This window comes from Meleagris gallopavo, chromosome 2, assembly GCF_000146605.3.
Source record: "Meleagris gallopavo isolate NT-WF06-2002-E0010 breed Aviagen turkey brand Nicholas breeding stock chromosome 2, Turkey_5.1, whole genome shotgun sequence".
NCBI classification, from domain to species: domain Eukaryota; kingdom Metazoa; phylum Chordata; class Aves; order Galliformes; family Phasianidae; genus Meleagris; species Meleagris gallopavo.
Genome location: NC_015012.2, coordinates 23,966,429 through 23,991,343, shown reverse-complemented (window position 1 = coordinate 23,991,343; position 24,915 = coordinate 23,966,429). Strand labels below are relative to the sequence as shown.

The window sequence follows — 24,915 nt, the reverse complement described above, 5'->3', positions numbered from 1 at the left end:
GGGCTGACTTGTACCTGTCAGTGCGTGAGCTTCGTTTCTAGGTTCTTTCAGGTCAGGGTTAGTTTTTTTCCATTGTTAAATTAATGAGACTGTTCTCTACAGGGTGCCCTAAGATGTTCCCTGAGGGGAAGGAATCGCTCTGTGTTGTTGTCTCTCCATGGTGCCAAACACCCACTAAAAGACAAGTGGTTGTCGCTGTGTGTTATGCCCCTAATCCTCCTGAATCCATCGCTTCCTTCTGCGGTTTTACTGTCAGCATGCTCACATGAGGAGATCAGACAGCTTTATTAACAGTTTGAACTGTTTTATCACTTTATATGGTTGTTGCTTATAAGGTATTTTCTTTCCAAATACAGACACGGGTGCTTCAACTGAACTATTGTGGTCAGACCCTCCTCCCCCCAAGAGCAGCCTGATAATCTCAACAAAGGTACAAAAACCTCATTGTAAAGCTCATAAATCCCCAAACTCACTTAGGTTTGGTGCAAATTGGGAGTAGGTGCATCACTTTTGGCATACCAGCAGTGCTTTAGGGTCTGTTTAAGAGATAAATCAGACAATGAATGTACCCTTCCTCTTGCAGCCTCATGTGAATTCTGCTAACTTGCTACAAGCTTTTTTTTTTTTAAGCCCTTTTTTTGCTTGTTTTATACTTAGCACTTACATTAAATTATCCTGCTGCACCAAGAATTTTTGGAAGCATCTTTCCTTGCTTTTGAAGGTATAAAGAGGAATGCTTTGAGAAATCAGTTATTAAAATTCTTGTTGATGTATAAGTCTCTTTTAGGTAACTGTAGCGCCCTGGTTGAAATGTTCTATCAAAACTACCATTTGCTCTTTAACCCAAGCTACCGAACATGCTGAAAATGAAAGAATCTATTCAGGGCTGAAGTCTTGCCAAGCTGTGGCAATGTGTGTTTCCCAGGACCTTGTTTACGAATGAGCTCCACCTTCTCAGACTTGCAAGAGATTCAAGAATATGAAATTTTCAGAGAGGATGAAAAGAATCCCTTATTTGCTTGTCCTGTGAAGAACTATTTAGCAAGATCAATGTGAAGAGTTTTGCATGTTGAAAAGCGTAGAAGAGTTTATTTTCCCCTAAAGTCAAGTGTGTTGCAGAACTGGAAAATAGCATTTAGTGCTATCTTAGGGCCTCGGCAAGTCCCCTGACTTGAGAAAACACACAGTGCAGGGGTTTGGAGTAGTTTGGTCCTTCACACCTGCCCCAATGTAAATGTTACTTTACTATTGAAAAACCTTAATCTTCTGAACTGCTAATTCTATTTTTTTTTTAATACCTTTAAATAGAGTAGAGGGAATACCAACTTCAGTCACATTCAAGTGATATTAAATTCTGGTGGGGTTTTTTTTGTGTGTTTAAGAGTATACAGAGGTAACAAGCTTATACCTTGATATGCTGTTGTACTGGGAGATGCTGAGGCAAGGCAGAAGAGATTACTGGGCCAGTTATAGCCAGCATATAGCTGTAATGGATGGACTCTGGATTTCTTCTCAGCAGTTACTTCCCCTTGCTTTCTTGCTTAGCTTCATGGTTTTACAGCTGTGCTAACTTGCTCCTTCCTATTGTAAAAGTCCTGGCAGAAGCCTGGAGGCAGTAGTTACCCCCATCCCCTCCAGTTGTCTCCACAGCACCTGCTTGTTCCTCTGCTGTCATCCTGCTGTTGAACAGGTCTGGGCAGCTGGTACCAGTACTGCAACATCACTCAGTAGGAGCAGAAGTCATTTAGCAACTTGTGGAAGCTTTTATTCTTCCTTCATACTGATTGCAGCACAGGCAGATGATGATTGAGCACCTTGGTGCTCATCTGCCTCTTGGTAGCAGGAACAGACTCAGCATTTGCTGTTTATCACTAGGGAGAGATCTCAATCTAGCAGAGAATGGCACTGAAGAACAAAAGGCATTTATCAACACTGGCTGCCACTGGACAGCAAAGTTTTTGCTGGTGTACTTCACAGGATGATTTCTTTGATTTCTGAGAAGTAAAAAATCAGGTGTTTTAGAATAGCTTAGTTGGAAGAGATCTTTGAATATTGAGTCCAACCACCTGAGCCCATCAGGACTAATCAAAAGTCAAAGGCCATTAGTTAAGGGTGTTGTCCAAATATATCTTGAACCATCACAGGGATGGAGCATCAACTGTGGCACTGGGAAGCCTGTTCCTATGTCTGACTGTTCACAGTAATAAAAATAAAATTTCCTAGTGCCAAGGTCTGTGCATTGAAGCTGGGGATGAAGTCAGGAAGGTCGATGCAAACAGTGAGGAGTTAGGCTTGTTCTCCCAAGCAAAAGAAGAGCAGAAGGGCAAGCGTGGAAGTGGCAGTACTCACTTGAAGCCACCCAACCCTTTGCTTAAGATCGGGTACAGAAGTTTGTGTAGCTGGAGGACGTGGATAAACTCTGTGGTCTGAAAAACAAAACATGCCTTTCCACTGGTGGCTTGGGGTTTCCATTTTTGTGGACTTCAGCAGGTTTCCAGGCCAAAACAACTCGGGGAGCGGGTTGCTTGGTAAGACCCAGACCTGAAGTGCTAGCCCCTCACAGAGAGCTCTGCAGAGGATACAACTGTTACAGTTTCCAATTCCTTATGCAGCTGTAATGCCTGGCAAGTGAAGATGAAGGGACTGCAGATGAAACTAACCCAAAGGCTGGTGCCCTGCGTTCCCCTGTGTGTACTGTAGTGCATCAGCCTGCAAGAGAGCAGAAGGCTGCTTTGATCTGTGGGGTGGCGTAGGGCTTGGTGTGAAGCAGTGTCAGAGTCTGGGAGCCCTGTCTGGTCACCCTGTCTCTCAAAACGTGGCTCTTGCCCAGAGTATCTATCTTCAAGGGCATAATGCAATAGCTCCTTCTCCAGCAGGGTCATATTCCCTGGGAAAAGTTATTTAACAGCAAATTGGCCTGGTAATTTTTAGGGATGACCTTGTGTTAATTACAAGTTGCTGTATTAGTGAAGCCCTTCTGAAGGCCGGCTGTTGTGTTGGCATTAACTCCCAGACTCAAAGTCAACTGTTTGTTTACGAAGTCCCAGGGCAATTAAAACATTTTCTTCCTTTTATTGTTGTTGCTCAGCACAGCTGGGTGATGAACCCTTTTCCCTTCACCCTTTTCACTCTGTATCCTTTTCACTTCCTATCCCTTCCTATCTGCTTGAATGGACCACATCTGATGACTGGAATGTAGCAAGAAGTCTGTTTGCACTACAGCAGGATGCTGGCACCCCATACTAGACCCGCATGCTGCAGGAGGCAGAGGACTGGCACTCCCTCGCTTAAGGTTCTTGGTTTTAGTGAGGTCTTAATGGCTGTCCAGGAACTCTTTGGAAACTGGAAGCGTTGTTTTGGAATAGCAGTGGTCATATTGGCAGTAGATGATAGCGGAGAATAGGTCTCCTGTAAAGCAGTGGGGGCTGGAGACTGGAAGGGAAATATAGTCTGTGATGGAACAAGTAGAAATTGCTTTAAACTGGAAAGGGGGAGATCTAGGTTAGATGTTAAGAGGAAATTTTTTACTCAGAGGACAGTGAGGCACTAGCATTGGTTGCCTTGAGAAGCTATGTATGCCCTATCCATAGAGATATTCAAGGTTAGATTGGATGGGGTCCTGGGCAGTCTGAGCTTGTTTGGGACAGCCCTGGCCGTGGCTGGGCATGGAGCTGCATGGGCTTTGAGGTCCCTAAGCCATTCTATAGAAACAGTGAAAGGCCAGACTTTATTTGCTCACTCTGGAGACGAGGCATTTTTCTCTTAGCTGCCTAAAATTTCTCCAGCTGTTTTCTTAATCTAATGAATTATTCTGTCTTGTCCACCACAAAGCATTTGTATCAAAGACATTGGGTGTATCAGGTAGAATAGATTTTATCTCCATCCTGATTTTTATTTTTTCTCCCCAGTGCTTTCTTCTATTTTGTCTCGTTCTGAAAAGTAGAAAGGAGACTTGCATGTCCTTCCTCTCAGAAGAGTCACATCACTAGTGGAATCAATAAAGCAGGCATACTTCTGTACAGCTCTCCTGCTCTATGTGTTCAAAGTAAATGCCTGTATGCAATTCTGTAAAGTAACTTCACCTTCCCCCAGTGCAGCCAGTCCCGGAACACTTGAAATCTTGCTGTAAGCATGACTTGAACACAAATGCTTCTTGGCTGTATTCCTGCTGTTCCTGTCACAGTTGTGCTTTTGGGTGCTGATGTGTGAACGGAATAGTGTGGTTTGTGGGTGGTTGCAGTTTGCTGTCAAGGAGAAGAATTTAGTAGGCTCAATGAAAGGGTGTGTTTATGGAATTTGTGATAAACATATTGCTGTACAGATCTACGAGCAACTTACTTCTGTGTGTCAGAAATTGTCAAAGTAGGCCAAATGCAGACAGTGGCTAGAGGAACGAGTGCAAAAAATCAAAATAAATAGTGAGAAGTCATGTTTAGTGCTCTCCTCTTTTGTCTGTTAATTAAGCTGAAAGACTGAGCTGTGTACTCGAACAGGAACACATGGCTCTTATCAAAGGTGAGCAATTGAGTTAGATGTGAGTAGATGGCATTTTTACAGGATGGGAGAAGAGTTTTGCAAGTGGGGTGGATGATGTCCTCAGATGCTGCCATCAGGAGTCTAACGCATGCAAGTTCCACTGCTGTGTTAGCCATATTTGTGCAGAGTTAGAGTAGTTTAGATTGCAAATGTGAAGTAATATATGCACACTTTCAATAGTAAACTTCCTTTCTTGGGGAGCAGCACGGTTACATTTCAATGGAACTTCTTTTGGCTGCTTTTGCTTTTGTAGCAGAACAGTCTCCTCATCATTACAGACTATTGCAGGAGCTTATGCTTTTGCTCAGAGCTGCTAAAATAATTCATGTCACCACTACAATATATCACCTTGTTACAGTGCATATCTGTAGGGCCAGATTTTCCACTGCCCCAGGCAGGTACAGAATTGCTGCCTAGATAAGAAGGGGCACTGACAGGATTGCTGTTGGCTGTCTGAACTACTATTCTGTTGTGCCCTGCTGCTCTCTGGTAGAAGTGGCAAGAAAGCGCGTGGTCAAACTTTAGCTGCTCCTAGATGTTTAAAGACACTAATCTGTGACCTGTGATGGTGGAAGGTGAATGTGCTCCCATTCCTGCTGTGTCTGCTATGGAGTAGCAGGATGCCGTAGGTAGTTGGAGGCAGTGAGTCCTCCCAGGACTGATGATATTCTGCATTGGAGAGGTAGAAGCAAGATCGTCTGCTTTGCTTTTGCAACAGGGTTGATGATATCTAGCAGAGAGTAGAGCAAACACATGGATTGCTGTAGCTTAAACTGTGAAACTAACTGACCTGCTCTTTCCCTCACCTCAGGTGATAATATCTGCAGCAGGAGTGACAGAAAAGGTGCTTTTTTTTTTTAAGAGGCATGTGATTACCATCCAGTGCCTTTCCAGTGCTATGCTAGAATAGCTGAGGTATGAAATAGGTTTTGCAACTCGTTCCTTTCTGCTCTCTTAGATCTGTTATCCAACTGATAAACCTGACTGCCTATACGTAACTAGTACCAGAACTTAAAGCAACAGCACTACTTGGGTTATCTCATTCTCATATCCATTCCTCTATTAGGTTTGCTCATGGGAATGGGCCATGGAAGAGATAAAAATGAGGAAAGCAAAGAGAAGGATGAATTGTACTGCTTGGATAGATTCCAAAGTATGGACCAAAGTTGTAGTGTCAGTGTTTTATAAGTCTAGGGTATTGTAGCTTTTGATGTTAGTTGCTAATGTGAATATTCAGCAGTTTTGAGCAATTTGCAAACTACGTCATAGCTGAGAATTGTTCACTCAGATCAGTGTCTGCTTTTAATGACCATGCAGGATAGTTCTGTTTGGCTCCCGTGAAGAATTGTTCTGTTTTGTTTAGGTGATTGAACTATCAGAGAAGAGACTTAATTTTCTTACTTCAGAGCTAGTTGGTATCTAGGACTAATTGACTAAATAAACTATAGACATTACAATAGGATGAGGAAAAGATGAAAGATCGTAAATATATTGTTAATCTCTTTTTCAGAAAATACTACTTCATTATAGGTGAAGTTTTTTCTTAGAAACAGAAATATTAACAAGAAGCAGATAGCTAATATGGAAAACTTCTTCCTGATCAATAAGTTTTTAGCAAAATTCTGGTAGAATTTTACAATGCCAAGCCTCGAGTGACTTTAGTTATAGGCCAGTGTTATCTGTAACGTGTGAAACGTTTGTGTGATGTGTATCTACACACTCATCTCCTTTTTTATCTTAATAGTAGCTTTTCTACCAGAAGTATATTTACCCTTGAGGCCACCTCAAGACAGAATGATTTCACTTAAGACTCTGCATAGGTAGGTAGCAAATCACTTAGTTTTTAATGGTAATAATAGTTCACTTGCATTGAGTAGCTGGAAATATTTATCTGGTGCAGTGCAACAGCATGCTGAGACCACAAACCTGGTAGTTTTCTGCAGTGGAAGTGTTGTACTAGTGCTGTCACTAGTAGCCCTCTGTTACTCCTTGTGAGACTCATACTGGCTGGTATCTACTCACATGTATTGCTATCAGTCTTCGGGCAGTTCTGCACTGTTACATGAGCGCAAGCCAGAAGTTGCTGCTCTTAAATCATACCCCTGCTACCTCTCACAAACTAGATAATGCTCTGACTAGATTGTACCATACAGCATCTTGGCCACTGGTGAGATTGCTAAGGTGTACTCTTATACATAACAGTGTATCTGTACATGTTCAAGAATGGTGGGTAAGGTATTTTGTTCATCTTGCATTAATATTTTGCTCAGAAGGGGTTATTGTAGTAAGTGGTAAAATCAGAACTGTAAGCTTATTGCAGTTATGTTATAAATGAGGACTTAAGAGGAGCTGTAAAATGCAGAGATGATTTCTGCTGAGTGCTAGCTGGTAATTTGCAAGTACTTGGGTTCTGCATGAGTACCATGATCCACCAGGCTGTGGATTAAGGCTGACTTCTGATCGTAGAAGTTGGCTATTACCAACTTCATCCATTCAGAAATTGTAAAACTATATTATAAAACCTTGTAGTTTGAAGTGTGAGTGTATTTGTTGGTCTGACTTTTGAGCTCTTCATTTTCAGACCTTCAGAATTTTCTGTTTTTATCTGAAAGTGTTGATAAGTGAGTATATTCATGTTGCCTATATCTCCAACCATAGCTGAAATTTTCAGCAGTAAAAATGCAGAAACTGGGACTTAAAAGGAAAATAAGTAACGCTTTCATATTGGATACTAGTGTCCTTAGCTTTGTAGAAGGCCATTGAAAAACAGAAGTTTTGTCAGGCAACACTTATGCAACTAGATTTAACAAAAGGCAGTTGCAATTAATTTCCTTTGAAAATGTAAGTTTATTGACTTGATGCTTTTTTTTTAAGGTGACAACTGTTTAATCCCTATTTTTTGCTAAATTTAACAGAGCAGCACTGTTTAGACTCCCTTTCATTGTAAATTTAACATGTGCCAACTGCTTGCAGAACAGTGTTTCAAAGTAGGTATTGTTTCACAGTTAGAAAAAGTGACTTCAAATTGAAACTGTGAACAACTGAACCATGCTTATAGTTCTGCTTGCTAAGCAGTAAATGTTTGTTTGCTTGGCTGTTTTATTTTATTTAGTACTAATTTCTCATGTATGATAGTGCAGAGACTGAGGACTGAGCATGTAGGGTCCTAAATTTCTTAATCACCCTATCTCCGGGTTCACAGAAGATCACAGGTGGTGTAATGAGAACAGCTTGCAGTAATTCTGCACAGCCTTTCCTGATTTAGAACTGTTTTTTATTATAATAAAGTATTGTGAAAATGAACAACAATGAATTTTGCATTAAGAGATCTAGAAGAATCTAGTGTCAATTTTACACAATTCAAGGATTCAATACAATGGTAAGAGATTGTGTAAGTTTTTAAGTGGTAGTGGATGTTATCACTGGAAAAGCAAACCATATCTGAAGCTTTCTGTCAGTCGTTCATCATTAGGAGCCCAAGTCATGTTTGCTAGTGAATTTAGATGGAATTGCTGGAGCTGTTTTCCCTCCCAATGGACTGTGTATTTATCAGTAAGATTGCTATGCTCAAGGTATCTTGACTGAATGAGGTGTGCCTCTGCACTGACAACTTATGCCTGTGCACATTTAACCTCTACTGAATTTGGTAATGGTTTGTGAGGTTTTCCACTTCCCAAAATTGATTGGGTATAATGGAAAGCAGAACGTAAACTAAAATAACCTGGGTCTCTAAAATAAGGTGGGTAAGAATACTCCTACCATTGGTATCCCTTTTTGCAGTCAGCACTGAGACAGAGGAAATACAGATTAGACTCTTCATGAAGTAACACACTATTTGTCCTCACTTAAGAATGTACTCTTGAAGAACAAGCTTTAAACCTCCATTCCCATCATTGCATAACATCTAGTACAGATAAAATGTAGGCATGAGATTTTTAGTGACTTCTTAATCTTGTTTCCCACAGTTAAGGTGACAATGGGGAAACTGAGCAGATGTTGTCAAAGAAAGTGGCACCAAAACAATTTTGACAGCTTCGTTTTAATGAGGATCACGTTGATACTGACAGAAGTAGAATCAGGACATTAGCATAGTTCCTTGAAGAGTTCAGGAAATCATTGAAACTAAATGGCGTGACAAAGTATAAGTGACAATTAGGCTTTGCATCAAAAGTGCTTGCTGTTTGGTAGGTCAAATGACTGCCACGCTTCCTAATGCCATGTAAAATGTAACAGTGGTATATCTGTAACGCAGAGACCTTTGGCCAATTCACTGTTGACGTCTGAATCGTTTTTTCCTCCTGCTTCTCAGACTGAATTTAGAATGTGGGATCCACGATATACAAAAGTCTTTATTTTGCAGATAATTGCCCTCTTGATGCATATCAAAGGTTTAGTGTCCAGTGGTGAATGCCTCAAGTGAACAGGCTTCTTTTTTTTTAAAATTTGCAAAATGAAACCCAAAACAAACCCACACCAGAAGAGCCTCCTTGTCTCTTGGAAGTTATATTTTTCATTGGTTAATTTGTTATTGTAAAAACTCAATATTGTAAAAACTCATGCGCTTGGTTGTACTCATTGGGTCATCTTGATTTGAAATCTGATCATATTTGAACATACCAGTATAGAGCTGGAAAGCAGTCTGTGATTTGGCATTTCATCTGTTTTGTCATCTTGGTAAGTTTTGGAGAATTTTTGCAACTACATTCTTCTGAGTTGTGTGAGCTTCACTTTATTCTTTTAAAAACATGCATTTCTCTAGCCTGCTGTCCTTTGATGTGCAGGGATGATAGTAAGGTATCAACAAAGTTGTGTGAAATAGATTGGTGTCCTAGATTTACACAACTTAACAAATAAGTATTACTGGGACAACATCAATCATAGATCTAATGTCAAATTTTCTACCACAACTGGTGTAAGAGGGATGGTTTGCATGCAGCCACAGTGTTTTATGACTGATATTTTGCTAATATTTGTGGACTTAACGTACAGGTTCATTTTCTTATCCAGCAACTGGTATCTGGGTGAAGTGAATTTAGAAACTGCCCTGGACTCAGGCTGGTACTTATACCTAGCTTTCTCCATTGCAAACGTTGACTCTTCTTAAGAAACCTTTTGTCCAAGTTGTTTTGGTGTGATCTCATCAGTTTGACTCTTTGGTGCTTTATGAAGTTGGAGCTCAAGGGTTGGCTTTATAGTGCTTCACTTCTCATTGGTGTTGCTCTTTTATGTTAGACTTCATTGCTGCTCATTCACTGAGGAAAAATGATAAACACAGGTTGCAGCTCCTGCTGCATACTTCCATCACCTCATCTGTGGCCTGAAAAGAAGAACAAATGAGAGGGAAGTGTGGCTGCAGAGATAGAGGGTCAACATTGGACAAAATCCAGCTGGGATCCAGTGCCATCTTCACTTCAGTGATGCAGGTAGCCAGCCCAGCATGTTCTGGACAGTGACCTTCTGTGGAACTACTGCATTCTGTGACAGCTGGATGCCTTTTTCCCTTCTCCCCAGTGGGATCATGCTATCCCCATGCTAGTAACACAGGAGCAGGAGGTTGTATGGGCTGCCCTGTCTCTTCTTTGGGTGAGTAGAGGCTGAAAGTACTGCTGCTTTGGGTGTGACCTTGCTGTGTCAGAGCTTTGGGCTTGGAGGGACCTGGGGATCTATAGGAGCAGTAAGATTGCACAGTGCTTCCAAACTGGGATGGGGGAAGTTGCTGGAATTTCATCTTTCTCTTGCATTTGGTGCTTTTCTTAAAAAGATCTCCCAGAAACCTTGGAAATTTTACCTTTTTTCTTGAAAATAATGTTGAAGAAAGTAGAGATGTGAAGCCATGAGCTTCAAACAGAAACAAAACAGAAGAAAATCACTGTAAGCTTTGAACAATAAAATACTATTTTTTTGAGGTCTTCTCCAAGTAGCTGTCTACAGACTTCTGAATGGTAGCTTTTGAGTGTTTTGAGGAGGACCTAAAGTCAATGTGCAGGTGTTGTTAGTGACTAACTGCAGGGTATCAGATGGCATAGAGCCCTTCTGGTTTTGTGTGATGTGGAAAATCATCTGGATATTTTTCATCCTGTATCTCTTTCTAGCACACGTACATGCAAAATCAATCATTAATGAACTGGTAAAACCTGAGCTTTTGGAGTTTTGAATGCTGCTTTGTTTTTTTGGCTCTGATTTTGATATACAACTTCTCTGTGTATTAAAAATCGGACATTTGACTCATTTCCAGAGCATAAACCTGGGCAGTACTTTGATTTCATGATGAATGTTTTATGCTACCTATTCTTGCTCTGATAGTCAAAGCTGAAATATTTTTTTTACCTAAATCTGTTTCATAAGGAGTGCTTTTTTTTTTTTACTAATAATTGAATAGAATTGTCAGCATGGAGTGGAAGCATACTGTATTATGTGTAAAGCTCTGCTCTTTCTATATCATGTTCTTTACTGAAGTAAAATGGTATGTCTCCTGCTGAAGAGCAAAAAAATAGCTAGATGGCTCACTCAGGGCTATCCTTCATGCCAAAACACAAGGATTTTGTACAAATATGCCATCTTTTTTCCTTCTAATAGCAACCAAATTCTGCTGTGCCAAAGAGCTTTTTATATGCTACCCACACACCATGGAAGTTGCAGTCATATTTTCCACTAACTGTAGGGCTGTGAGTGATGGCACGTGTGTTTTAAATAAAACTGGGAGGAGAACTGATGTAATGCTCTCTGGGATACATTGTGGTGTTTTTTTGTCTCTTTGTCTCTCTCCCTCTCTCTCCCTGCTCTGGCTGCTATAGAGATTTGTTTTGTTTTAGTTCAAGACTTTTTCATTTCATGCTGAAAACTACAGTGGGAACTTGAAAAAGGCAGCTCTGAGCTTAAGCATGGATGGGTTTTTTAAAGTCTTTAAAGTTACAGGGTGGTGTTATGTACTGACTTGTATAGCCTTAATAGCTTTTTTCTTTCTCTGGAGGTTAAGTGAATTTGACATGATATCCTGATAGATCATGTGGATGATTTTTCTTTTTTTTTTCTTGAAGGTATGTTGAATGGCAACTCTGTTTCTTCGGTGAGATCACAAAATAGTTTTGAAAAACTGATTCCACTTTTATTTTAATAAACTGCGGAGAAACTCATTCTGGAATGACAAGTGAAACCTGTTATTCCTCTACTGCTTTTTCTACTGAGCTTGCAGTGATTAAAATAGCTCTGCCCTTGCTTTCTTACTTATAATGGCCTGTTTGGGAATATTTGGATTATTTTTTTTTCCATGGGGAATTTTTGAAACGTTTTCTTTTTAAAAAAGGAGAATCTCAGTAAATTTTTGGGCTTAAGGTTTGTGCTATGGTTATGGTTTGTGTTATGTTTTTTTTTTAAAGAAAAAAAAGAGCCTATCCAGACCACTTTATCTATAAGTATTTTCTGAAGACCTGCTCCTGTTAAGGCAGTACAGTGTCTCTGGTCCGTAGACCCCTTAGGAATGCTCTGAAGAATGGGTCTCAGTAATGTGCAGGCTCTGAGCCACTACCTTTAGAAAAGACTTAATAATAAAGTATTCTAATAAAGTATTCCTCAAATTTGAAATGCATCGTGCAGTTGTCAGGTCATCAGGTCAGCTGGTCTGTCTGCATGCCATTAGCTAATGTCAGGTGGCTCTTACTAATTTACAATGATTAAAGAGTTAAACTTATGCTCCTTCAACCTCAGGATTCACCCTGAAGGCAGGGGCAGCTCAGGTTGCCTTGCACTCCTGTGGGCTGAGTGCATAGGTGACCTGCAGGTAGTTTACTATCTCAGAGCAACTGGTCTCCCACAGTTACTCCTTTCATTTCTGAAGATTGCCCATGGCAATGATCTTACTCACAGAGCCAGCTGAAATATGCCTGCTTTCTTTGGGAGGAGGCCCTTTCTGCCAGCAAAGCTGCCTGATACAACTCTATGTATGGTCAGAGCACCAGCAATGCAAGGAGTGGGAACATATTGGGATTTAAGTCAACCTGAGATGTGGTTTCACAGCGATTTAATCCAGTCTAAATTGTGTCCGTCGATGTAAATAAACCTGTGCTGTAAGGGAGACAGAGATTTTCCTTGCCTAAGTTGCTATGAGGAGGAGACAGATGAGGGAACACAGAGCAGGATGGCTGGTTTGCAGTGCTGTGTGCTGCGAGAAGTGAGACTCCCTCTGAGGAGTGGTCAGGACTGAGTCCTGCTTTGTGACAAGGAGCAGATCTCTCTCTGATGGTGTTGAAATTTTTTTGATGGAAGATAAAATGAGAGAATACAGGAAGAAAAAATGCTGAGTAAACCAGACTAACAAAGCTTTGACACGATAACTGGTTGCAAATGTGCTGTTCTCCCTCTTCATGAGCTTGCCTTAGGAATAACCAAAATGCTTCCTGTCGTGGCCTGAGGTCAACCTATCAAGTAACCAAAATTAAAAGATGATTTAAGATTGAGCCACTTCTAGTAACAGTTTTGTTTAAAACATTTGTTTTTGCCACATTGAGGAAAAACAGAATTGTGTGGTATATCTCTAAGCTTTTTTAAGATAAGAAAATATCAACCTTCTTGGTTTTTGGTCTTTGTTGCTATTTTAATTTTTTTTAAGTTTAGGATTAAATTTTTCCAATAGCTATGTTGCATTAATACTGAAAAACATATTCAAGAGAAAAGCAGGTCTTGCTGCTAAGCCTGCTCCATGATGTCTGTGTACATCTTAGATTTTCAGGTCTTAAATTCTTTTTTTATAAGGCATAAGCTAATCTGAAATAGATATGGAGGAGAAAGGGAACTTCCTAAGGACACTTCTGTCACTTTCAGTTTGAATGTTCTTTGCTTTCCTTGTAAGAACTGCAAAGAGTTTTGTGGGTTTTTTTTTTCAGGCTTTTAATAATCCTCACACTTTCTCATCAAAGCCAATGCCCTCTTACGTGTGCGGAGCAACAGCCTAGGAGGAAATGCTTAGCAGGGAATGTGGCAGGAGCTCAGTTGACGCTTGTGCACGGGAACTCTGCTGACGGTTATGCAGCATGGTTTGATAAGAGTGTGGCTGTAAAATATAAAACTGAGGAGCCCAAAGCACTGCTGTATCAGTACAGCTCAAAACCCAGCACTTTATGACTGCTAACAGTACTTTGCCCTGCTCAGTGTGCTCTTTAAATGTTAGTTAAACCTGACAGTGTGTTTGCAGGTTAGTGTAATATTCCTGCAGTGCAAATGTTATTTATAATAAGTTGTGACTATAATTTATTTATGGGAGGGAGGAGGGGGAGCAGACAAAGGCAGTCTCTTCAGCCTGTTAAAGTCAGTGACCAAACCGGAATAAAAGCCAGGTGCCCCTGAATCTAGTTCTTCCACTTCCAGTTTTTCCATGAAGCTGTATTTAGCATGACTATGATGTTTTATTTTTATAACTGCACCTCCTTGAGAGGCAGAGATGGAAGCCACATGGATATTTCTTTCAGCTCGAGGGAAGAAGTCTATCTTACTCCTCTGTCAGACTTGCAGGGAGAATAGCAGTGAGCTTGATGCTGCCATGAAGTGGGCTTGAAACTTTGCCACTAGACAAGCAATAATCACACATTCTTTTCACACGGGCCTAGAATTCCCTGTTCTTGTTTTTTTTCCTTAATGTTGAGTAAGGAGCTCTGAGAGAAATAAGACCAGAACACAGTAGTTACTCTGCCTTGCTTACTTTATACTTCAGTATAGCTTAAGATCAGTTTGGAGCCCTGTTTTTTCTCCAAGAGATAGCATATGTGTTTTAACAGCCTTGAGAGCTGCGGGATGTGTAGATTATGCTCTGGCTTATCTTCCCTAGGGCAAGCTGCAGCACACTGCTTGTTGGGACAGTGTTGAGTTATAGCTCTAATGCACAAGTGCAAACAGTGGGGTCACAGACTGGTATTCAAAACATATATAAGCTTTGGGTGTGCTGGTGACTTCATGAGCCTCCCTCTTAAATCAGCCAAAATAAACTAGAAAGAAAAATAAATACATACAAGCAGAAAAATCTTGAGCTAGGAATGAAGGTGATTTACAGTGTTAAAAACCGTGCGTCTGTGTTTCTAAGTGTAACTTACTTTGCGTTAGATTGGTTAAGTGGCCACAATAGCATTAACGTATTTCCTGTAGAAAAGCGTGTTGCACGTAATAAATACTTTTTCCTATTTTCAATATAGGAACATATTGGTTGACAAATACTTTGTCAGTCTGTGGGTAAGACTTGTGCTGCCAAGACTTGCATATCTTCTTGACAAGATGAATCTTAAATTCTTTTTATTGCAAACTTTGTTTAGCTAAGCAAGTACAGAGATGTCAGGCAACAATTATTTTGTAATCATATCAATAAGAACTCATTGTCCACTTTCATATTACACCTGGCTTTGTGTGATAGCTTCGAACTCTAGCTTGTCTTAACAGGAAAGTAAAAATAGTGTGTATGTGGATGACAAAAAATGTCTCGCTTGCAACTGAATCCAAATGAAGAAAAAGACTGTGAAATTGGATTCTGAACAAGCTATGTTGTATAAAAGCTGTCCTCAGGGCCTGATTCTGATCTTGTCCCTCTGAAACTTCAGAAGAACCCCAGACTCTGGTGGTTGCTGTGATCTGCTATAATACCAATTATAAACAAACATTGCAGTGCTTATACACAGTTCAAAAAGTGTCATTCTTGTATTTTAGTGGCAGTATTGTTATAGGTGGTATGGCTTAAGATGTAAGGGCTAGTCTACTCAGAAAAGAAATTCCATTTGTCGTTTAATGGAGTATAAAGAGACAGGGAAAACACCCTACATAAATACAGATGTCTCCACTTCTGAGGCTTTTCTGTGCTCCTGCTACTTAAACAGGGATCAAGAATCATATTGTTCTGTGGGCTTGCTCTTTGTTTACAATAACCTCTTTGAAACTTGATGTTGAAACTGGTTTCCTGGATTGGCTATTGAATCTGGTAGGCTGAGACTGCTATGAGTGCTGGGAACTTTTGGCTTTTTTCTTAAAAATAGCAAAGGGTTTGAGATTTGAAAAGCAGCAGTATTTTGCTATCACATAGACTTTGTGGAAAAGGCTCGTTTCTCTGCTTCTCTCAATTTCATTCTCAGTGTTTGTACTAGAGCATAAAAGGCTCAGTAGAATGTCAGAAAAGCAGGATTTTGCATGGTCGTAAATGACCAAAGCAAAGCATGAGGATGAACAAACCAGTTATTTCAAACTCCTGAGTCAGTGGCAATGAAATATCATATTTGACAATTGACTTTAACTATAGGATATAACACACATTCTAACTTCCTTAACACACACCCAGAAATCCTCTTGTTCTTCTTTACACTGTGCCTGGTCTGTTTAGGCCAGGAGCTGCATGAAGTTGAACGCTTCATAGTGGCTATCTGGTTGTGAATGCGAAATCTTTACTTTTCCTCATAGTTGCCAAAAGAACAGCAGTGTGTTTACAAAGACTAACTTTTCTGCCAAATCTTCCCGGTTATAGTGAGGAGAGTGCTCCCCTGTACACCTGCCTATGGAAATTCACAAATAGATCCCGTTTTAGTGTTGCCAAATTTAATACTGTTCTTAGCACACTATCTGCAAGGTCTGTGGTCATTTCCACGTGCACACTGTTATATCTAGTTTCCTATGCTCACTGTACATGCAATAGGACTGCTTAATGACAGACTTCTAGCCTTTATTCCAAATGTTGTGGTTTTCTATTTTTTATTTCATTTTAGTTAGACCCCCCCCAAAGTAATTAGCACACCCTGTGGGGTTTTGTGTGGTTTCTATCTGAATACCCACGAGTTAATTAGCTTGTTTGCAGTATCTCATTAATTCGTTTCCAGCTGCAACTTAATTGCTCTTTTATTGCTGATGAGTAAAATAGCTTTAGGCTCACAATTAAAATGGGTGTATAAGAGCTGGGCTTTCAGCTTTTAAAAGGGTTGGTGGAACTGCCAGTCTGCATCCCACTGCAGGCTGGACTCCTTTGTGGCAGCACTTGTTGGGGACAGAGTCTTCCCAATGGCATATTTGGTCTTGGTCTTGAATCCATTGCTTAAATGTCAGTTTTCTGCAAAAGGAGGGAAACTGAAGGGGAATTAGTTGCCTGTAAACCTCAGTGTATAGGTGAAGCTCAAGAATTAGAACCACGAAGAAAAAGCTTGTTACTGGTGTAGCCAAGGATATAGAAGCGGCAGACGCTATTGGTTATAAAATGGTGACTCTACTGAAGCTGCCAGTGTTGGAGGTCAGAATTTCTCCTAGCACATCTTGAGCGGTATCAGACAGCAAATCTGTTTTCACGTTCTGGAGACCTATCAAGCACAAGAATAATCTTGAAATTTCTGCCTCCTGTTATACATAAATGGACTGGTGCATGTCATTGTATTTTTCTAGGCTTTGATTTCTTCTGTCTAAAATGACTATAATTGGAGAACATGTCTAATATGTTCTGAGATTGCTGAATGGCAAGCATTGTTGAAGAGCCAGGACTATTGATGTTATAAAGAGCAATAGCAAAATTAACTGGGGGGGGGGAGAGAGGGGAAAAAAGGAAAAGTTGCAAAGCTCTTTTTTTTTTTGAGTGAACATCAAGAATACACAATTTATATTCCCAATGGTGACTAGCTTGCTTCTGATGACCTTTACAAAAAAAATCCATTGCTAGTATGGAAAATGTACTGAAACAATGTAAGTGTGTTTACTGTAGGCATGTGTGTTGCTTAACACAATAGGGTCCTGAGAGTAACTGAAGTCTTGGGACTCTTCTGCAAGAAGTGATCCCACATGGGAGCTATTGTGATCCTCCTTCTGCTGTCTCCAAAGCTCCCTTAGAAGATTTCATTTGGGCTTTGCACAAACTGAAAAATAAAAAACAGACGCGATATTGTGAAGGGTCAGTGGAGCTCAGAGTTCAGGGGAAAGGGATTTCTGTACTTCAAATGGACAAGAACCAAAATCTTCAATAAGTTCTGTATCTTCTTATGATATGACTGTAGGTAACAAGAAGAGTAAAACTGAGCACTACATATTTAAATTCCATGCTTTTTTAAATTGTGAATCTACTTCAGCAGCTACTTGAAATTCTGAGTTGAAATACGTTTTCTTGAGAAGGAAAAACTATCAAGCTGTGGGTTTTATATTAGAAAAAGATCCAGAACAACATAATCTGAATTCCACAGTATATTTACTACTTTCACAGCTTATTCCTTCCCTCATAAAATCTGAACTCTTTCTGACTTTGCCTTAATTAAGAGTTTAGGAAGAATTTCTTTCCAAGAATAGTGAAGGGGGGGGAAATCCCACTTATTAAGAAAAAACATAAATTTAACTTTTCTTAAATCTGAGGGTCGCAAGATGTCCAGACTACATGACAAAAATTACAAAACAACAAGAAATTAGTACAGTCTAACTGTACCAATTCCACTTGCTCTGGAATTCTTCATGAGAATTTCAATTATTGTGCAACATGGGAGATGTAGCAAAGATTGTATTCCTTTTCCTGATGGGCAGAAAGAGGTGGAGGGGAAGCAGCTTCTTTAGGTGATGCTATGGCACAGATGATGATATGGCACTTTTGTCCCTGTTTCAGCGGAATGCTAAAATGCATAATAAATGCACTTAGAGTCTGCTGATGTAAGCTTTGCTTTGTTACCAACTTTGACTCCAGCCCAGACAGACTGAAGTTACTGGAGTTCACTACTGGTGCTACAGAGCAGCAAGATGATAGTGTTTCTATCTTAGAATCTTGTCTTACTGCTGCTGATAGTGTCCTTTTAAATAGCAAAGAGGGGTATATGCTTCAGAAAAAAGGTGGGCTATGGTTGGTTGTGGAGAGCTGAAATAGTAAAGCCAAGTTTTCAATTTTATAAAATGGGAACTGAAGCAGCAAGACGAGAAGGGGAAGGAGACGAAAGACAGCTGATGTGGGAGGCCCAGGGTACACCAGAGACCATGTACGGATCTGAGAAAGCTTGGCTCCTGCCTGTAGCTGCTCATTTCCCTTGGGTCTTCGTGCCCCGGACTTGCGAATTGCTATTCTGGGTGTTGCTGAGAGGAAGTACTGTTCACAGAAACTCAGTTCTTGGCGTGAACAGCTTATTCTAACCCTGGCATCTTTTTTTGGCCTGTCATCTTTACTCCAGTGCCTAGACAGAGTCTTAGTGAAATCTTTCTGGTTCTATTTGTTGTGTCTTGGCTTCCATTCCTCTGTAGACACTGACTTACACTAGGGAATCTCATTAAAAATTCTCTCCATGCAGAAGGTTTCTTCTGAGCTTGATCTACAGTGGAATTAGGGGCTGGTGCCCAGACCTGTGTCTGCCAGGCTGGTCTGTGGCTGTGGTGATGGATAAATGTAGCCTGTGAAGGCTTTCACAAGTGCTTCTCAAGGGTATGGAGAACAAAGATAGCTGCGAGGCTGCCAACCAAGATCTAACCAAACTGTCCTTGTTGGCCTGGACTCTTCATTCTCAGGAAAATGTTCAGAATTATTGGAGAAATAGAGCTGATTTCTATTTATTTTAAGTTGTCGCACATTTAGGTTAATTAATATTGAGTCTTTCATGGGTTATCTCTGTTGGTGATGTGGTCTAATATCTTTGTGTTATGATTAGTTTCATAGAGGATGTACATGAAGGCTAGTTTCTCCTGCTGTGTGAACCCCACTGTGCTCAGGAAAAGTGCCTTTTCTCACGGTTCCTGACTGCTTTTTAGTGGAAATGGCACTTTTCTCTTAGTATTCCTGGACCGGTGCTTCTCTGGCTGCATCTGGTGTGTCCTTGCTGCTGTCTCGCTGCTCCTGTGTGGTATTTTTTGCTGCTTATCTCTTAAGTGCACACAGTTGTAAGCACTCATTCTCAAACTCTTGAAAAACCCTCAGAGCCACCACAGAGCAGCCCTGCACATCATCTGTGTTTTGAGTAGTAGCTTCCATGGTAGAGGTTTGGTTATCTGTCTCATGAACTAGCTTCAATGCTCTTTTTTTTTATGCTGATTCTGGTATGGGAGATTGTAATAGCATCCGTCAGCTTAACAGACAGAGCCAGTGACTGCTTCACTGAAGGGACTCTCAGAGTCCAGATAGGGAGGGCCAAACTGCGGGGGAAATTAAACAACAGCATTCATGATATGTTGGATATATGTTATCATACAGTTTAAGGTTTGTTTTCTAAATTTAAATATCACAACTGCTCAAATTCACACGTGCAGTCTCCCACCCTCATATTTACATATGCTATCTGCAATTTTCTCCAATTAAGAGCATGGGGCTCTTAAGAAGCCAGCAAGTAATCTAGACTGAGAAAGATCTGGTCTAAATTCCATCAGAGTTAATAGCCATCTGACAGTGGGCTTCAATAGGAATAGGGCTCATTCCTTCAAGGGGAGAGGCATTAAATAGACAGAATGATGGTCCAGAGAAATACATCAAAAGGAGGATGTTTGTCACAGTGAAAATATCACATGATATCATTAGTTTGGCAAGTAACAAGAGGGAAAGCTTCCAATGTTTTAACTGTTACAACAATTATTTGTTGCATTATGAGATGAATTCCTCGCTTCATGGTGGAATCAATTTCTTTTGAGAAGTGCTGCATCTTGCTGAGTTGGGCAGATTTGGAGGTGCTGAGATAGACTAATATTTTTGATTGGTATAAACTAGCTTTGTACAGGAGCTTCATGTGGCAGATGAAAAATCTGTCTCTTTGCCTTTCAGGGAGAAATTTCAGCAACTGTAATTCAGAAAGTCACTTTTTTTTTTCATCATGGGAGCCTGAGGCTTACTCTACTGCTATTAAACCAGTATAAAAGTTTCCTAACTATTGCTCTAATAGAAACTGTTTGGTTTAAATACTGCACTAGAGAATGCAATTTTCACCACAGTGTGGTGAAGTTACTCAGTATGGTATTTTGCTGTAACAACATGATGAGGCTTATATTTCAAACAGCTTCAGAAAATATATGGACAGTTTTCTCTCATCCTTACTGTTATGACTTCCATACTATTTTATAGTCTAAAATCTGGTAACAGATGTGCATGGTATTAGTATTGGGTCTGGTAGGTGTGAGAACCATCACACTTCACGGAGGTGTGAACTCCCCTGTCTCTACTTCACACCTTGCTGCTATCATAAAAAGAGAACAGCCATTTGCAGAGCTGAGCTGTGTCCTGGCCAAATCCTTTATAGATGGGCCAATTTCCTTCCCAAATGTTCTAAAGACACCTTGGCAAACAAACTCTTTGCTGGCAGGAAGGACTGGTGTTTAGAAATTTAACTCTGAGTTCACTTTTTCCTAGGAAAACGAGAGGCAGATTTTTAAGGAGCAGAAAGCTTCAGACCTTTCATTTTGATCAGTCATCCCTCCCTTTCCTTTCCAGAAGGTTATTTAGGAAGCAAAGGACTTCAGTGAAATGGGAAATAAGTTATGGTTAGGAAAATATTTTCTGACCAGATAATAACAATCAGAAGGCACTTCTGTGCTCTGGTGTTGGCTACAGTTAAATGATAGGCTTTTTTTTTTTACCCCCATAATGAATATGCTATTTCTTTGTTTTACATCTCAAAATAATCATGGGCAATATTAAATACATGATACTGCAAAAGTTCATGTTGATTTTGCTGGCTATCTTGGAGCTTGCTTTATCTTTCATTAAGAACACGTCTGACTAAATGTTTCTGATTAATTTAAATTGAAAACTAACTGTTGTAGTCAACTTTATCCAAGCATGCAAATATTTCTGGGAAACTGACCATAAACTAGGCTATAAGCAGCAAGAGTCATGTGGATTGTCTCCCAAGACTAGCTGCTAGGATATGGAATATGTTATGCTTTGCTGATATTTAACGCAGTGTCTTTCCTGGGTATGCACAAAATACTGGGGAGAACTGGCTAGGCAGCTCTAGGGAGACTGGGCCAGAAGCTGGGGAAGCTCTGGAGAGGAGTTTCAGAGAATAATTAAGAAAATGTCTGCTTGCCTTCTCCCCTGTGAAAGTGCTGGTGGTGGCATTATTTTTGACTTGGGCTTCTCATAAGCATATGTCTTTAGACAGCTTCTCATGCCAAGCTTGCTTGGAGCTGGGAGTGCTGCTCCTATACTGCTGCTTGGCCCCATGTGACGGGTACACCGCACAACCATAACCTCTTCCTCTGGCAAACAGTGTTAAAAAATATTGCAAAGAGCCAACTGTGGTCTTTTTTCCTTTCCTCTGAAGACTTTCTCCAAATATCTCGAATTAATTTCACAGAAACGATAAATCATAGTGCATGCCTGCTGCCTGGGATCTTTCTAATAACATGCTGCACTTAGCAAACTCTGTGCTGGGGCGCATGGAGTATGCAATGAAACCTAGTGGGAGAGTTGAAGTTGCTTTCCCAGCTGTTTTCTACTCCTTTTCCCCTGCAGACTGGTCAGGCTGGAGATAGAATGTGTGTGCATCTCAGCTGCTTCTGTGCCAGCAGCAGACTGGTGAGGTTTTCTTGTTATGCTGCAGCTGAGTCAGTCTAGATGCTTCAGGGATGTGTTCCCTCTTCCTTCCCACAAGTAGCTGTGTCTCTGCCGCTTTTTTGCCCAGGAGCATGTGGCTGATTGGTTAGCTCAGTACATTTTACGAAAAAAATTATATTTTGGGGGGAGTGGGGTGATTTCTTCTCTACTTTCCCTTCCCAAAAGCTGGCTCTGAGATGTTTGCAAATTAGGGAAGCCCTTGCAGAGAAGCAGGAGGAGGGGCCAGAAGGGGAGGGTAGCCCTGCAGTCAGCAGGAGCTGTTAGAACAGCTCAGCTGTGGCAGCAACCACAGCCCTGTTACGCAGCACAGGCTGTGGCCTGCTCGGCCTTTTGCCTGCTCTGAATGCTGCTGAGTGCAGACAGAACTGCAGGAGTGCACTGCCAGGAGGAAATCTGCTGCTATGCACAAGTTAAAACTGGTTAATTATCTCTTAATTTCAATGAATTGCTTTTATAGTTTCCTTACTGTAGATCTTCCCTCTTTTCTTAGCAAAATAAATAAATAAAAATCATTTAAAAAATATATATAAATCTTAATAGACAAAAACTTTGCTTAGTGACTAACACAACTAAATTCTTTGGGTATTTCTTTGCTTATAAAAAGTATTTGCCAATTTTTTAAAACCTTGTAAAGGTGTCCAGCTCAGAAAGCTATATTTTGCCAGTTTTGAGCTATGTTATCTCCCACGGGTTGGGAAAAGGGGAAGCCAGCCATTGGCTTGTGAGGTGTCTGTAGAAATAACTCCATCTTGCAGGAAGAAGTGGGGATCTGCATGCAGGACCTTCTGATGCTTTGGATGGAGGAGGCAGGCCCTCATGAATGCATTAACACAGGTCGCCAAATGATTAGAGAGCTCTCTAATGACTACCAAAATGTGTGCAGTTCTGCAGCAGGCTGGGTTTGGACTGAGTTGCTGAAGCAGGGCAGGCAGTGGCACAGCCCTGGGTGTCAGGACCCAGTGAGGAGTCAGAGCTTGGGTAGTGCATATGAAGAAGGGATGATGCACAGCACTGGGCTTATTGGAGGGTGTTTTTTGCACTTATTATTTGACAGAAAGACATCAGGGCTCAAATAAGCAACAGCTTTCACCACTGATGCCTTTAATGGGACTGTGCTGGTAATAAATGATAGCAGTGAGCTTGTTAGCAGAGTCTAGGACTCAAATGCTTGCCTTATGACCAATAGGAGAAGCTCCCCAACCCCAGCATGGCAAGAGACAGGATTTCTATCTCTTTGCCTCACAGGGCCATTAGTAAAACGGCTTAGCAGTGCATAGGTCTGCTGCAAAGCTGAGTACTGGCAGCATATGTAGAAATGTTCTTTGTGTGTGTGTGTGTGTGTGTGTGTGTGTGTGTGTATATATATATTTATTTTTTTTTTGTTAACGTTTTAATTTGGCCTCTAGTATGGGTGTGGACTGACTGGCTGCCTATAGGAAGAAAAAAAAAACTTGCCTGGACCTATTCTGTAGGCAGAAAACATCTTATCTTCAGACTTCTGTGAGGAGACTTAGATGAAAACAGAAGTCAGGAGCTTGTTTCACTCAATACTAATCACACAAATGTAATATGTATTTGCTTTTCTCAGTTATGGGCCTGAAATAGGAGGCTCTAAACAAAAGCTTTTTTTCCTTCTCCTTGACAATCTTATTTTAGTGCTGTCTGCTATTTATATGAGTGGAAAGGGGAAAAGCAGGAATGATAGCATGTAGTGTTGTCACCCAGCTGAGGAAATTCAGCAGGTCTGCAGTTGCAGGCTGCTGTGTGCTGGCAAGCACAAGGAGGAGGAAGCACAAGCTTGTGGCTGTGTCTGCAGGGCCTCTTTTGCTGGTGGGGTGGGTGGGTGTGTGGGTGGGTGTGTGTGTGTTTCGTGTTTAGGTCTGACCTCTCTTGACAAGCACTGAAGATTCAGTGGCATCTGGAGTACAGTCGGGAAAATCAGGGGTTAAGAGGGATGTCTAGCACCTGTACAATATGGTTGCAGCCTCAAATACCTCTGCTGCTTATGGTCAGGCTGTAGTTTTTCTCAGAGGAGTGCCAGGGTCTTTTCTATTGTGAAGTACTATGAGAGTTGTTCATCAAATGGGTGGGAAGAGGGAAGTTTGCCCAGCTCCTGCTGAGAGTGTGGGGTGCCTGCAGCATGGGATGTTGGCAAACAGGATGGCTGTTTGGTGGGGAGGTGATGGCCTAGTCTCTGCATGTCCCCAGTGGAGCTCTGCAGCAGCTTTGAGACAAAGGGGCCTCAAGAAAATGGCAGTAACTGACTGTACTGTCAATGTGTCAGTTGCGTTGCTTTGAATAAGTGAACTGAACTTTCACTGTATTTGGAAGTATGTGTCTGACCAGCTGGATATTTAATTGGGCTAACTCTTACACGAGAAAAGAATACCAAGCTCCAATAAAGTCTGCAGAATCTTAGTGACTTAAAGGATTGTGCCTTCTTCGGGCCAAGATATTTCCTCTACAAACATCTTAGAATTTGAGCAGTGGACAGGAGGGCAGTTGGCCAGCCCTGCTTCCTTTTCTTGTGACTAATTTTGGTCAATGGAAGTCTTGTTATTTTCAGAAATGATCTTAAAACCAGAACTTTTTTTGCAAAAGAATGCTTCTTTTAGAAAAACTTATCTTTTTGAACTTTTTTGAAAAATACAAGTAATTCTTCATAGTTTCTTTTCTCACTTGTTTTAGAAGTTGAGAAGGGAAGAAACAAAAGGAGTAGTTAAAAACACTTATTTTTTTTCAGTAAAAGGCATTTGAAATTTAGCATTTTGAAAGTCCCAAAGAAAAAACTTATCAGTCTGTATAGTATGTCACCAACCTTTTCCCTCTGAATTTGCACATATTTAGCTTGGATACAGTTCATAGGAGTTCATCCAGGA

General features: G+C 40.7%; 2 long non-coding RNA genes across 5 annotated transcripts in view; both read left to right on the top strand.

Moving 5' to 3' along the window:
- The window catches only part of LOC104909589, a 175,605-nt gene that overhangs the window by 17,595 nt on the left and 133,095 nt on the right, over nucleotides 1–24,915 (top strand). For 2 of the 4 annotated variants that reach the window (XR_002111792.2, XR_004158823.1), the window contains exon 2: nucleotides 357–430. The exons of the other annotated variants lie outside the window; for them this stretch is intronic. This is a non-coding gene — a long non-coding RNA (uncharacterized LOC104909589). The remainder of the gene's footprint in view (nucleotides 1–356; nucleotides 431–24,915) is intronic. 4 annotated transcript variants of the gene reach the window in all.
- On the top strand, nucleotides 9,627–11,765 carry LOC116216307. The gene is made up of 3 exons (XR_004158824.1): nucleotides 9,627–9,959; nucleotides 10,048–10,119; nucleotides 11,574–11,765. It is a non-coding gene; the product is annotated as an uncharacterized LOC116216307 (long non-coding RNA).